Genomic DNA, 17,292 nt, shown 5'->3' with positions numbered 1-17,292 from the left:
TTGTTTACGAGCCCTTTTAAATTGATCTTAATGCATATTTTTGTTTAAAATAAAATAAATTGAACATGAAGAAAATTCCCTCTCTCAAAAACAATGTAACATGTAAAAGATATCCAAAAACTGTTTAAACAAAGTTTGTGCCATATTCGCTATCAATGGAACAAAAACACATTTGAATACTACATTGTCAACAAATTTGAGAAAAAAGATTTTGTGCCTTCTTTCACAACTAAAGACTCAAAACTCAAGTTTGTTTCTGAAATAAGATTGTGTTTGGTGTAAGTTTTTTGGGGTGTGTAAAGAATTTTGAGTATTGCCTTAAAACTGTTAAAATAATAAACTCAGATTATTGTTACTTATGAACCCATTGGATACAAAAAATCATGAAATATGACATGGTTTATTGAAAAAAAAATCTTCATCAAGATTTTGCTTTCCCAGCAACACTTGCCGTGCCGACTCGCTATAGTACATTAAACCAACGCCCTTAAATCATTGTCTTGAGAACAACTTCTCCAATGGATAAACTTAAAATAATAATGGTAAGTTTCTTCTTCCAATCCTACAACCATCACAAAAGAGCTTTGTAGAAAATTCAAAACATTTCGTGAAAGAAACAAAGTATTTCAAAATGAAAAAAAAAGCATACCGGAAAGAACAATGTTACCGATCATTCCTGCGTCATCAACAAGTAGGAATCAAGTACTTCACACAACACGAAGGATTACCATTGGCTTTATCACTGTCACCAATAATAACCATCTCCTATATGAAATGGTTCAAGCATTTGTCATGGAAAAGGCAGCAATTAAACCCAAAGTTTTTCTGTAATGTATGAATAGATTCCTTAAACGGATTGAATATCAGGACTATGGAGGTAAAAACAGACAGCTCTCTATCCTTCCTAGATATACTAGTGCTACTAGTATAACCATGGATATCTACTACTGTAGTAGATAAAAAATATCTATTTATAGGAAATCCGCACTAGGGAGTATGTTAAGCAAATAAGATCCAACAATACTCATGACATCAAACACTATATCTGAAATATATATTGTGAATTTAGATAGTGATAAATAAGCCAACTTAAAAGGTGAGGCTTGTATTTATATTTAAACTCAAGTTCACTTTTTGTAATTAAGGATACTTCACAAATTTACGAATAATTTACCAGTACCTTAATATTTAAAATAACCAATCAATCAAATCTGATAAATTTAAATCTCTTAAAATGTTGGGAAAATGGAACAAATGATGCTACCTTGAATGTATTTACAGAAGATAGAAATAAGAACTAATTTTTAAATAAAAAGTCGGATATCTTATTTTTCTCAAATTAATTGAATTGAATATTTTATTTTTAAGCGTTTCATGTGTTTTAAGCTAGAATTTGACAAAATCATAATTAAAATTTTAATTCCATTTCTCCACTCAAATTGATGAACTAATGTTTACTATAATGAGAAAATAATCTATTTTTGACAATACGCCGTGTCTACAAAAAATTAGAATCAAACAGAAACGGTTTGATCTAAATATTGGCAATGGAACGTCAAATTTTTCAAAAATGTTTGCAATTAATCCGATATACTTAGGCATGTTTACATAATTCAGTCATACCTACAAATATTCAATCAAATATCACAAATAAATATTGTGCGACATATTGTGCACGATTTACACACAACCACTGACTTGCCGAGACATGTAACTCATATCTTCTCTACCCCACTAGAAAGTTCTCATGAAAGTAATTCATTTTTCCATAGTAATTATAAATCATTGTTTGTGAATAATTTGTTGCGTTATATATATATATATATATATATATATATATATAGTAATAAGCTTTGTTCTCTTAAAGCAGCATTTTTACTTGATTAAAATTAATTAATCTAATCTAATATTTATATTAAAAACTAATGCATGGTTAGTACTATTATTAATTTTTTAAATAATATTACAATATTGAAATTTTTAATTTAGTAAAAATTTTTATGATTATTTCTCTCAAAGCACTTACATATAATATATGAGACATCAGATATATTGTTGGATAAGAGAGTCACTTGTTTTGATTCCTAATAATTTCTTCGTATGAAACTAGACAATAAAAGTTAACTATTAAAAATATATTTTATATATAAATATGTATTTTAAATTACAAATGAACTTCTATATGTCGAACTTCGATAATTCGAAGTTGTAATAACTCGAAGTAAATTGGTTCTGTTCAGAGTGAAAATTATGTGTAATTGTGTGTTGCAAACTAATAGAAAACAAAATGCAATATTCAATACATATTGGGGATATAGTTCTTAGCAAAATATCTTTTGATGTATCACCTCGTGTATACACCTTGAATTAATTCATCATTAGTTGACAAAACCATTGAACAATACGATATTATTCAATAGTACCCAATAATGTTTACTCAGTCTGTTCCCATCTTAATGTACCATCTTAGGAGCTAACATTGTAAACAAGTTATCAAGTTATCAACAATTGACAAACTGCACACATTTAGTGAAGTCATATGTTCTTCAACAATGTTTCTTCAATCTGGTCCCAACTTGACCAAACCAATAAAACGCAATATTCGGATAATTCTGGGGATGCAGTTTCCGGAAAGTTAAACCTCATATCATTTGACATACCGCATCGGGAGCGAATATCGTAAAACAGGTCATCAATAGTTAACAAACTGTTGAGCAATACATACACTCTAATAGAAGTCGTAAGTTGTTCATTGCTTTAGAATGTTTACTGAGTCAGTTGTCACTTACATTATATTTTACAAAAAGTTGCCAAAGAAAGTAATGAAATATTAAAATCAGAATGGTTTACTATAGTATAAACTATTTTAAAGAGAAAATGAGTCGGTTGAAGGGAAGCAACTTTCAGGGCGTCATTTGACACAATTTTGAGCTCTCTTGCAATGAATATTAACTCTCAATATTACATTATTACGCAGACAAAACGTGCATTGTTAATCTTAATAAAAAACATTAGAGAAATGAAGCATCTTCGTCAATCTCATAGTTGAATCACGAGATTTTTAGACGTTAAAATTGTTCAAATTATTTCAAATTTGTTTATTCTTCGGAACTACAATTTTTAATATATTCCAAGATCAAAAATCGCCTTAAAAGAAAAATGATGAAGAAAATTAATTAAATTTATCGTAAACTTATTACTTTGTATTTGTACGAGTTAGGACGTTGTTGTGATATTTATAAATAATGCCACTTTAATCAATCCATTTAAAAAAATTCATTGAAAACTTTTTTCAATCATAATTAATTTTTAAAATTTTAATTATATTTAAGATAAATGAGATATATTTTATTTGGTGTATAGCTAAAATCAGTATCTTTGGAAAAGATGAAAACTTTTATGTTCAAATCTTTATCTGGTAATACCAAATAAAACTATGTAAAATACTGACAATGGTAACTAAATTTTGTTATGTGCCAAATTGCAATGAAAGTAGTGGACATGTTATACTGAAAAGTATCTTTATTTTCCGCTAAAACAAACTTACTATTTATTTATTTAATTATTTTATTAATTGATTAAAACATTGCACTTCTTCACAATAAAATAACAGATCTAGAAATTTAGCTCTCTCATTTCTAAACTGTGATTTTGTTAAAGAAATAAGTTCGATTAGCATTTAGTACTTGTTAAATTATAAAATGGATTTGATACTCAAACATATTGTGATACAACGGAATACAAGTATGATTAAGAAAATTCCTAATACATTTAAAGACAATTATTTAGAATACAGAGACTACAGTATTGTAGTATTGTGAAATTAATTGTTGTTCAATGCTTGTTATTATTTAATTCATATTTTAAAACAAATCAATGTCGCATGGTACAAATAATTTATTGATATTAAATGTGCCTCTGCAAACATTTCGACAATAAGCAATATCTCTTATATCTAGATGATAAGGCGCATTAATTTAGAAAAAATATCATATTTATTTTATTTAAAAATAAATAAAAAATTATATAAAAAATATTATATTATTTCAATATTTAGTTAATATAACCTAATCCTCTCAAAATTAGAATTATAAATAATATTATAATATACAATTCATATCATCCTTTGTGATAGTTAGTAGCACACAAATGTTAACAAACAGTGATAGAGAAATACACTTTACAAATTAAAAAAAAAAGTTTGTTTTTAATTCAATAACACTTTCATTTTAATTATCTAATTAAGGGTGCGTAATTTTAATCAATACTATCTGTCATGTTCTAAACATACGTACAATTCTCAATTGCTTCAGTTAATAACATTCCGACAAATTTAAAAATTGAAATATTTTTATCTGTTCTAGTATAGAACAATTTTTAATATTAAATAAATTGTAAAGTTTGACTACATAATTACTATTATTAATACTTAAGTAGTTTGTATATTTAAATAATTTAAAGCTTTCGAATGCACAATAATTACCTTTACTGTTCATTGCTACTAGTCTCTTTTTTAAAAAGCAATGGTGGATGTGTCACAAAAATGATGAACTCCACTTATAAAAATGGTGGGTGCGACTTGCAAAAATGGCGAATGCGTTAAATTGTGCGTGCGTTCTCAGATATTTTATATTTCATTTTATGAATTATTGTCAATGGGATGAAATGGGAAGTTTTTTATTCATTAAGAAAAGTAGACTGCACTTAGACATACAATATATATATATATATATATATATATATATATATATATATATATATATATATATATATATATATATTAATTATTATTAATTATTATATATTATTATTATGTTTGTATCTACACAATTATTTAAGTATAACATAACCTTGATATAAATAAAAGCTTTACTTACTAATTCCAATTAGTTTTCATGTGCACACCCTAAGAAAACAACGGCATATAAATGACAGGAAAGTCGAAGAATGCCGTCGGAAACACCACGTGTTGTCGACGTTGTGGCGCGAACACGCGATCGAACAGGGCTCGACTAAGCGTCTGCTGTAAACGGATGAGCGTCGCGGTGCCAATTCTGCTACTAACGCTACGATAAGTTCGCGCGCCGAACGAAGACCACACGCATGACTAGCGGACGAAAGTTTCTCCCCTGACACCCTAATTACTCCCGCAAGACGGTGGGGATTGAGGTAGGCAGAAGGTAAATACATAATTATGGGTTCATTTATTGCTAAATAAATTATTCTAATTTATTGCATTCACTTCAAAAAAATTAGAAATTTTATATATATTATATATACTGGTGATGAGACTTTTTCCAAATACTCAGGTATTTTTACAAATCCACCATCTTCAGTGTTTCAACCAATTTTTACCTTTAAAATATTGAAATCAATAAAAGTATATCATATATTAAAATCTTACTTATTTTATTATACTAAACAATTTGTCTCTGTCCCCATTAAATAAGAAATATAATCTATTATATCAAGTGTACTTTATAAATTGTTTAAATATAAATTACACACATAAATCCTAAATTCAACCGGCAGTTGATCAAGAGCTATTCGTATTTGATAAATTAGAGAGTTTCGAGCAAAATGTCACGATTTTATGTAAATAAGCAAAAACAAAAACGTACACTTTTTTATTTTCGCCGTAATGTTGGAGACTAGAGTAAAATTAGGGCTTCTGACATGGTCACTCATGTTAAAAACAGTCACGCTTGGGTAAATGGAAAAAGCATAACACCTGGCTGGAACCAAGTGATTATAACTCTTACTTTTGTTTAAATCCTTCAGTTCTCTAGAATCAGTGACGTTAAAATATAAGGGTTAAGGGGAGCTTGAATGTTTTTAAAATGGCTGTAACATTTTTTTTAAGGAAACATAAAAACAGAAAACAATAAAGACTTGTTTATTATTACCACAACTTGGGATGTAACATATTGTTCATTCTTTTATTCTTATGTCAATTATTTTCGGTAACACTGGTGCTGTAAATGACGAGCATAGTGAAAGGTGCTACTAAGATATTTCACAGATGAAACTTTAAAATATTGAGGGTCTAAAAGATTGGAAAACTGTTCAAAATTTTTAGAAACCATTAATCCTTGTCGTTGACGACTACCTACAAAAAAAACCTACAGTTCTTGCTTACAACAGAATTGTTGACAGAATTCACATTCATTTATATTTTTTCTTTCCCCTTCATATCAAATACTTATAGAGAATTAGAAGACCTGAATGAATTTTTTTATAAGAGACAAGGAACAACTATCAAGATTTACTAACTGTCACTTATATAGCACACAACTAAGTAGAAATATTCTCTTTGAATTTCTTAATAGACTGAATTAGTTCAATAATATAATTCAAATTAATTTAGTCAATTCTTTAAAATTTGCCTCTCACCATTCAAAAGTAAATCAATAAATTATATTAAAACTGTTCATGGAGGCTCATATTGTGAAAAACCAGTCAGCGGAATGATGAAGAACACTTTATTATTTTTAATGTATTATATATATATATATATATATATATATATATATATATATATATATATATATATATATATATATATATATATATATATATATATATATATATATATATATATATATATATATATATATTTATAAATGGTTCTGTGATTGAATGAGTGTGCACAATTGAGACGTGACCCTTATAGAATCAATGAATTATGCTTACAGTTTCATTCTTGGTTATGACACTACTCATACGTTACCATTTTTTAAAATTTTGTAAACGTATTATTTCTTTAGATGTTTTAAATCCACCACCACCCAATGGAAATGTCACCTACTGAAGACTCCTAGATCTGGAGCCAGCCTTTGGATGAAAATCCAAAACGACTGTTCTCCGAAATTCTCTTCGTATGTTACAGAGAGTATAAACTTTGGCTAATTTGTAATGTGTATTTTTGACAATATTTTACCTGATTATTTTATGATATAATTTCTCCTAGGTTAACTATTAATTTTTTATTCTGTTAAACTAATTAAAAGTTTTATAATAAAATAATACAATTGACATAGCCTATACATAAATCACTACTGAGCTAACGTGATAAATTATAATATATAATCGATTAATAAAACTAACATTTCTATAGATGAAACTGAACAAAATTGTATCTGCAAATTATTATTTAAATTAGAAAAAAATTAGATCCATGCATTCACAACTGCTGTATTTGAAATTATTAATATTTTTTGAGACATTTTTTAAAGTCAGTCCATAACGTTTCAAGTTTCAACTTGGCACTGTCTAAAAACATTTTTACTAAAAACTTTACTTAACGTGTGGTTGTCAAGCAGTAATCTACCATAAGCATAGGTTGAAAATTCTTTATGATGTAAGTTTTGGCAGCGAAGACTTATCTCGGTGTTATCTTTGACTTGTTTGGCATTAATAAATAGGGTATGGAAGAGCTAAGTCGAAGAATCTTCATCATTCAGACCATACCGAGGAATCAACTAATTTATGACTCCTCTGTTTAGGGATATGCATACGACATTTGTTAAACTTAAATGAGTGGAGAATGTTCTGCTTCATATACCAGTTGAAGGATCTTAGTTTGTGTGTGCACATATCAAATCTCTATAAGCATTCATAGTATGTTTTTACACCCATATCGGGAAAAGTTGGACAGTGGGATATATCGAGAATATTATAATATAAAAATTTCATTAATACTTTTCTAGGATAATCAAAATATACAACGCTCCTCTTAAAAATAAACTCGTGCATTTACGTAATACCTTTCAATTTAATGTTTTAAAACAAATAATAACACATTATTCCAGTGTAGTATCTGAAATATTAAGAGTGTAGCAAATTGCCATCCGGATATCCTCACTTTGTTGCAAACGCCAATTGAATTTTAATATGGGAGAACTTCAAAGTACTGTATATAGGTTGTTCTAAAATATATGTAAAATCTCTTTTTACTAAAAATTTCCCAGCAAAAATTGGTTTTCCTTAAAAAATACTTGGTATAATATAATAGTTTTTTAATATGATAGATACTAGTTAGAATTATTTGAAATTTAATAATTACCATAAAATATGAATGCTTTCTAAATGAAAGATTACCAATTTATCTGACTACATTACACATTTTTACTTATATTTGATAATTTATTTGAAATGTTTAAGAGACTTGTCTAAGTAGGTTTGCTAATTTGTAGATAATGTTGTTATTTATATTTTTGTTTTTCTTCTGATAATAACTTGAAGGAATATTATTAATCCAGAATAACTTTCACATTCTAGAGGACTATAAACTATACTGATTAAGTGTACCAGAAGATTTAAGTTCTGTCTGTAGTGTGTAGTGTCTCTAAAATTAATTAGATCTAGAATATTTAAATTCTTACTCAGTTTGATTACAAATTAATTTAAACTAAATTTTCGTCCATGAAATGGTAATTTTTTCTTAGTATACTTTTTACTTGATAAAATAGTTATGGCTTAATTGTTAACAGTTCCTACAGTATTTGTATTTGTCATTTAGTCAGTAGAAATTTAAATTTTAACTGACGATATTACAATATAAAAACATTGCAATTTTAATTTAATTCAATGTTCATTAAAAACCGATATCGATTACTTGTCAATAGAGAAAATATAATCGACTAAGAGTTTAAAAATGTAATATTAACGTTACTCAGTGTTTAGTAACATAATTTCTAACAGAATAAATTAGAGTTTATTTATTTTACATTAAATATAAAATTTGTATCCTCAGTTTTGACTTCTCTATCAATTAATTTTTAAATAACTACCAAGAGTGGAATTATTATTGTTTACTTTAACGTTATAAACTAAGTAAATATGTTTACTTAAATAAATTGTATCTGTAATTATATTTATTAATACAATAATTAATTAGTAATAATAGTATTAACATAAGTACATTTACAGTATATTTGAATATTGACGATATATATTTTGCTTTTAGTTTATTTCCTAGCCTACTTGATTAAAAAAATAAAATTATAAGAAAAATATAGTTTTCCACATGATTACGAAAATGTATATTTCTTTATTGAAATTTGGTATATAACATTTCAGGGGCTACTTAATCCAATGATGTAGTTAGTTCAAGATTTATGTATAAAATTAATAGGTTTTTAGCCATAAAACATAACATTTTTTCCATAAGTAAATAATATCAAGTCTTACAATTGAAAAAAAAAATGTTAAAATCAGAGGAAAAAGTCTTGCGAGGGTGTTTTCAACCGGACCATGTATTTAAATATAATATTTAACGAAACCAAAAACTTAAAAATATTGTTACCATTATATTATTTATTTTTATTTAAAATATCTTCATTTTAGGTAATTGAAAAATATCATAAAATATCAAAAACATTTAAATTATAATCAGTTTCATTTAAAATATTTGTTCTGTACATACTGTATTAATAAACATAACAAGACCTTTCTTTTATATTCGTTTTGAGTATTTAGTATAATATGATATTATCAGGATAGTTGATATTCATTTTTTATTATTATTCGTACGTATACTCAAGGATCTTTATAAACATGTAGTTGAAAATTTTAAATGGGACTGGGTTCGTATTTCATATATGTTTGAATAATATAATATGTAATAATATAATGTATAACTTTAAAATTATGGATAATAAATATATTTCAATATATATTTATGACAAATGCTCAGTTATTTTTTAAAAATGCTCAATAATTTTTAAATTGAAATGGGTTTTTTAAATAGAGATAGGCATTTGCTAGATTGTTGAAAATTATACCAATATTTTTACTTTTCCTTTAAGGTATTATTATTTATATTAAGATGAAGAAATTCAAACACCTGTGTAAGAAATTGACACAACGTAGTTTGAGCTGTTATGAAATCAAATATAAGCCACACATAAGCATAGTATTTGTTGATGTTGTTGATCAAAATCAAATTAAAAACCCTTTACTAATAAATGAAGTGAACTTTACAAAAGCGAACTTGTTTGTTGCTGACAAAATTAAACAATCAAATATAATATAGAATAAAGCTTAATAAAGCATACAAAAGAAAAATAACAAAAAAGACCATGGACTTATGTGGTGAAGCAAGGAATACTATATTCAATATACAAAAATTCATGAAATCAGAAAAAGATTTAAATGATTATAATATTTTGTTCCAGACTTCAGAGTATCCAAAAATCACATAATGTGGCATTAACAATGTAAATAATTTTGATAAATTGACAAACTATTATCATGGATGATATTTGTATTATTGCATTTACATTATCTATTTTACAAAAAAAGTGCAAGAAAAATTAACATTTCAAAAAATTTGAAATAAGGTTATCAAGTTTTACATCAATTTGAATATAGAAGAGTTTAAATCTGACAAAGGTGAACTAACGACTATCTACAAAAATTTGTAGAATAAATATTAAAAATACTCTATTTTTCATATTTATTAAGGTATAAACCTGCTGTCGGTGATATAAGTAAGTAAGAAGTACGAGATATTTAACTACTTAAAATATAATTTTCATTTTTTATATTATTATTGAAAAAAATTGTCCTATAAAATTATACGAAAAGAAATACGTGTTAAATATCGAGGATGAAACACGATTAGAGGCTACACGTTTCGGCTTCATAAAAGAACGGAAAAAGCTATTACCAAATTGCAGTCATTAAAAAACTGGAAAAATAGAATGTAATGAAACAGTTATCCAAGGCATTATGAAATAAAATCGATTGCGTGCGATAAAAAATCTGTCTGATTCATTTATATTTTATTTAATACTATAATTCATTTATTAAGAAATTTTATTTCTATCTGCTACTACGATTCGTTATAAAGTTCTTTATATATTATGTGTAATATAAGGTATTTAAGGTATCCTTAAATTAAGCAACAAAGTTTAAAAATGTTTTGGAATAGATTAAACTTGTGGAATTTTGATGTGATATTCATCATTCAGTAAAGTAGGTTCATTCAGATGATATTATTTAGTATCTACGATCATCGTTAGACAAATTTATTTTTAATGGATAATAATTATTGTTAATTGTTATTCAGTATCAACGTATTTAAGTTGTAAAAACTTTTTACTACTATAATAAAAAAATTGAAATTGCCTTTTATAATATTTTTCGAAACGACGATATTAACTTTTTAGACTACATCACTTTTAATTTGTCATTTTGTTTTATTTAGCACCCAGGATGAATTACCTTGTCAAAAAGATGTTTCAAGTACTCGTCAGTGACACTCATTCGTTTCATTCCGACGATAAATATCTTAGCTTAAGTTGACAACATTTGAAATGCCATAGAATATTTTGTTCAACCATTTTTCATATAAGTAACATACCTGTTCCAATAATGAATAATGCAAATTTCTCTCCAATTTGAATCGTTTGGACAAATTCTACTTACAACAAATAAATAAATAAATTTGTCGGATTTTGAGCGCAAATAAATCAATATTTTCAGGAACTCAATTGTTTTCGTATATTCATTCTCAAAATATTCATGTCAATATATTTAATTTCCATTTCCAGTTTCTAATATGGTATTTTATATTTACTCATTTAGATTTCTTCTCATAAAATAAAGAAGTTGAAATTAATACTTAAGGTTAAAGAGACCACAGTTGAAATAGGGAAAATATAGACTTCTGGGACCGACAAAAGATGGCAAATTATTGCTTGTTTCTTGTTGGCGAACTCAAATATTTTTGTATACAGTTAATAGACTTTTATTAAATATTTAATCAAACAACATTTAAAAAACGACAGGCTATGATTTTATCTGTCAAAATAATATTGTAATACTTTACCGACGAAGCTGGTTTTAGTCGCGATGGTGTTTTGAACATGCGTAGTATGCATAATTGGAGCGATGAAAACGCTTGTTATACCGTAATACGGAATCACCATTATGCATTTCGATTGCTCTGTCCATTGAGAGGCAAACTCTATAGAATTTTTGTAGAAAACGAAACACGTTATTAGAGGATGTCCAATAGTTTATTGTTAGAAAAATGTGGTACTCTCGCATGCATAAGTGGTCCATCACTTTATTGACGTCAGGCCGAATACGGTCACATTCTGTATTGGCGTGCACTGCCCACTCTGCATCACATCGTAAGATGCGATTCCCAAATTTGTTTGATGTCTATTCAGTGTGGATTTTTATTGTAAACGAATCTAAGCGAATAAATGCGTATGCGTATCGTTTTTCGTAATGAAAAATGCGAAAATATATCTGAAATATTTAGAGAACTAAATATATCGGCAAGTAAACTGGGAGAATATTTTTATAACTAAATTTGTTTTCGCTGTCACCAATGTTGTATATCTTTGTTGTCATCAAAGTTTGGGTGTGTTCTTATAGGTTTTCCGTTGTTTGTCAGTTTAGTAGCGGAGGAAGAGAACCATATATAAATTTGTGGTTTAATATTTTAGGCTTTTCATTATAATATAACATTTGTTATCAAGTATTTTAATTTTAAAAATTGTTTCGTATATATAATTCACAGCCAGTTTCATATATTCAAGTTTTTGTAATGCAGATCAGTAACGTTCCGATTCAGGAACGGAATACAAAATACACACAGAAATAATTATAAAATTGAGTAGTATAAATAATTTAAAAGAAAAACATTGTTGATAATAATATGTCAAAATAGAAAAAGTTTAAAATAACTTAAGGTAATTGATATAATTTAGTAATTCTTTTTATTCATTTTTTTTTTCTCAAATCTCTCAATATTTGTATAATATTACATACAGAATCTCACAGTCAATCGTATATCTTATTCTTATAATACTTCTAAAAGATATTTTTCCTTTTCATTTACAATATTGGTATTTAATTTATTTGTTTATTTATAATATAAAAGACAAAATGATATTAATTAAGATTAATTTAATATTTGCCATTTAAATAATCGTTTTAAATATTGAAGTTATCATAATAATTTTAACAAAACATGAAAAATATTCTCTGAATAAGTAATGTCTACAAAATTAGTTCATAATTTGCTGTATTCCAATTCTTACAGTCCTTTTTATAGTCTAACATGTTATTCTGTAATTTTGATATACATTATGCAGTATCATAACTTATACTGATTAACATTTTGAACCAAAACGATACACGGTAACAGACTCTGACGGTCGAGGCGTTTCGAAAATTGGCAGACCACTTATGCATGCAATAGTACATACATGACGACGCGCCAGCTCATTTTTCTTAAAGGGCAAGAGCATTTTTATAAAGATTTGGAAATGTGTAGACTGATCGTGGAGGAGCTATACCATGGCCAGCACATAGTTCCGATCTTAATCCTCTCGATTTTTCATTTTGGGGGTTTATGAAAGTATATGCCGTAAAAATCAATAATGAAGAGCAATTATTGAACACAGTTGTGGAGTCCACTGATAGATTTCGTAATAATCCATAAATATAATATACCTCGTGGTGCTATGCATTGTAATTTGTTCTGTCACCCTATATATTTTTCTTACTTTTTTCATTTCATAGAAGGGAAATTTTCACTATCAATATAGCTGTATAAAATGGTGGACGACCGTTATATTTTGAGTGCTTACATATGACCGATATAAATGTCTACGTTATCATATTTGAACATGTATTATACACTCATAAGACTTGCAGAGTCCTCTAGTAAAATTAAGCAGAAGTACAAAATGTCAATCCTAGAACACATTTAACTAAAATATTTTATCGATTAGTTTAAATAGAAGGTATTCTATTCAACAAATATTAAAGGCATCATTTAAATCAAAAAATGTTATACTGTTTACAATTTAATCAATTCTAACAAATGATGAATGAATGAATATAAAATCTATAATTATATTATTACATTTACCATATAATATGTAAATAAAAATATATAAAAATGTAAACAGAATATTTTATGTATTCTAGTAATGTTATTTTTATTTCAAACACTATTAATATTATCATTTTCTTGTGTTTATTTTTAAGATAACAAAGTTATTTACAAAATTTTTTTCTTGTTAATCACACTTCCTACATATTTATATTGAAAATATATTCTCCTATCTCATCTTGAAATTAAATAAATTATTAAAACTACTTCACAATTCCAATAATTATTATTGTCACCTATATTGGTTATGATTCTTCGAAATGTGTACCATGGACTTTTGAAGATTTTCCCCCTTCAATACCAATAACAAAAGAACATTTAGTAACTCTCCAAATACGTTGGGATATACATTGTTTAAATTTATTTTTGAGGGTATATCAAAAACAAAAATAAGTATTCTAAAAATGAAATTTTTGAATAAAATAAATGAACGCATAAATAAAGTTCGAAAATGTCTCCATACACAATATCCCAACCTGTGATAAAAATTATGACGCACCTTTGCTAGAATATCATGGGTAACATTCTTCAATAAATTAATTATTTTTATTTTATTATTATTTGCTTCTTGTATACGAATACATATTTATTTAGTCTACGGAAACGAACCGTGTGCTAAATGCTACAAAACCAAAAAATGATCCCCCCAGTTAGTCCGGCTGGCATCTTTTTTTGTTGCCTACTAAAGAGAATTGATGTGTTTCAATTCAATGTTATATTTTGAAATAACATTCAAATTAAAAACCTTGTTATTTTATATTTATATAAAAATGTTAAAAATTATTATTTCATAATTTTTACTACACTATCCATTTAATTTAAAGTAGTTAAGAAGGCCAAAATTTATGCGTTTTTGAATATTTTTGAAATTTACGTGGAAACTCATAGAATATTATGGGTATATTGATATAAAATAATATTGAAAATACTAAAAATTATATTTATAAGTTACTACTGTCTAAAAACCAACAAGTTATCGTTTATTTTTTGTTTACTATTTACCTGTGTAGTACTTTAAATTGTATTTTTATGAACATTTCAAATAAATCTTTTGCAGTTCCCTAGTTCATTTACACGGACTGATATTAACATTCAATAAAAATATCGAAACTCTAAAAATTGTTAAATATGTCCATACGAAATAGTTAGCAAATCAAAACAGTTTTTAATTTCCTATTGTTTAAGTAAAAATCAATCCAATGTCTCTAAACCTAAAGATAAACATGTTATCACCTATATATTCACTCTTCACCTTAAGTATACTTACTTCTATGTCCAAAAATCACCGGAATCTTGCTATAAAATGAAAAATATTCTTTCTTCCAAATCTGTTTTATCACCTTCAAAGTACTCCCTATGCAGTGCAATTCACTTATTTTAACGTGTTTACTGGTCCCAGAAAATTCACTTTTTGTGTCGTACAAAACCAAGCGTACTCAAACATTAACAATTATTCCATAATTCAAATAGTCAGATTCAGGATATTTTTTGGACAAAGCAGTAGAACAAAATAATTTAAAAGGAGTTTTTATTAACTATTCAAATAGATTTATTTTGCAGTTTTCTAGAAAATTGTACATATATATTAGGTTTGTATTTATAATTAACTAATATCATAATAATGTAAAAATGATATATTGTTAATGTTTCGCATAAATACGTTACCATTAAAAAATACAACAAAAATTAAAAATAAAAGTTACATTTATTTACGTTTATATTAATAACATATTTTAGAATAATAAAAATAATATAAATAACAAGGATTTGTATCACTATTAGCGCTTTTTGCAGTATCCTACTTTCCACCCAACTTGTTGGTAACAGAATCCACTGCAACAATTTCCAAATCCATTCCATTTACAAGGACTGCCATTTTTTGCACAACGTGCATCTCCTTGGAGTGCAAATACTGACATTAACAACACAAATATGAACATAAAATTCATATTGCCAATATATTTTTTATCTGAAACAAACCGTTATTTCCAATGAAATATTATTACTAAATGTTCTTTAAAAAATCACATACTTACTTTTTTTCTAATCAATCTACTAAGATCGCTGGCTACTTTGAACTGCTTTACTTTGGCTTAAGTTGTGGGTATTTATATTGTTCCAGAGATTCAATTTGCTAATCAGAGGAGTGGAAAATATCATGCGCTTAAGATCAAGTTTAGTCACAGTATATTTCAAATATACCTACGATAAATACCGATTCAATTTAATCATTTATTTATTAATAATATTAAATTAAATTACTTTTTTAATAATAATTTAATCATTAACAAATATTAATTCAAAATTGAACAATTATTATATTATTATACACATTATATTATTATACACATTATATAATATATTATAACATTATAATATTTTAATATCAAAAATAATCTCGCTTGAAATAAATAAATTAGTAATTTTTTATTTTAAATATTTTTATGGTGAAGTTTCACATAATTAATATTTCTTTATTTTAAAATAGAAGTATGTTGATATCAAATACAATTGAGAAACTAAAGATTGTTGAATATGTCTAAAAGTAAAATGTATAGGAAATAGTCAGCTAATCGAAAGATTTTTAATTTTTTTATTGTTAATCTAATAACAACTTATCACTTATTTGTTGTTCACCATTCTTTTTAGCTCTATACCCAGTTCAAATTGGTTTTTTATTAACATTTCAATCAGATTACTTTTACAGTTTCCTAGAAAATTATAAAAACGTATACATATTAGGTTTGCAGTAATAATTAATTGATATCATAATAAATATTTTAAAGCTCAAAAATTATATATTCTTAATGTTTCGCATATATAAGCTAATATTTAAAAAATCCATTTATTTACGTTTATATTAATAATACATTTTTAAATAATAATATTTCCCATCCAATTTGTTGATAACGGAATCCAATGCAACAATTTGCAAATCTATTTAGAGGAACTGACGTTTTTGGCCCAACGTACATTTCCTTACAGTGTAAATACTAATATTAACAGTACAAATAAAGTTCATATTGTCAAAATATTTTTTATCTAAAATTAAAAATTTTGAAAAAAATCACTTCAATTTTTCCAAGCAATATTGTAAGTTCACTATTTTAAACAGCTTCATTTTGGATTGAGTTGTGATTATTTACATTGTTCCAGAGATTCAATTTACTAATTAAAAGAATACAAAATATAAAATTATATTATTATATTTCAAATATACCTGTGATAATAGCGATCCAATATTCTTTTATTCATAATTAATTATTTTAAATTATTTATTTCTTAGTATGTCACTTACATTGATAAACTGATAGAACTTTTATTAATTGATACATAATTAAATATCATATTAAATTCTATTAAGTAGTAGT

General features: G+C 26.0%; 1 long non-coding RNA gene across 1 annotated transcript; it reads right to left on the bottom strand.

Annotated features, from left to right (window-relative positions):
* Positions 1-15,607: 15,607 nt before the first annotated feature.
* LOC126265313 (uncharacterized) lies at positions 15,608-16,014 on the bottom strand. Its single transcript, XR_007547828.1, has 2 exons — positions 15,958-16,014; positions 15,608-15,890 (listed from the first exon to the last, which is right to left on the bottom strand). It is a non-coding gene; the product is annotated as an uncharacterized LOC126265313 (long non-coding RNA).
* Positions 16,015-17,292: the final 1,278 nt, after the last annotated feature.

Source organism: Aethina tumida, chromosome 4 (assembly GCF_024364675.1).
Source record: "Aethina tumida isolate Nest 87 chromosome 4, icAetTumi1.1, whole genome shotgun sequence".
Lineage (NCBI taxonomy): Eukaryota > Metazoa > Arthropoda > Insecta > Coleoptera > Nitidulidae > Aethina > Aethina tumida.
The sequence above is the reverse complement of the archived record's forward strand: the minus strand, read 5'-3'. Positions and strand labels throughout refer to the sequence as shown.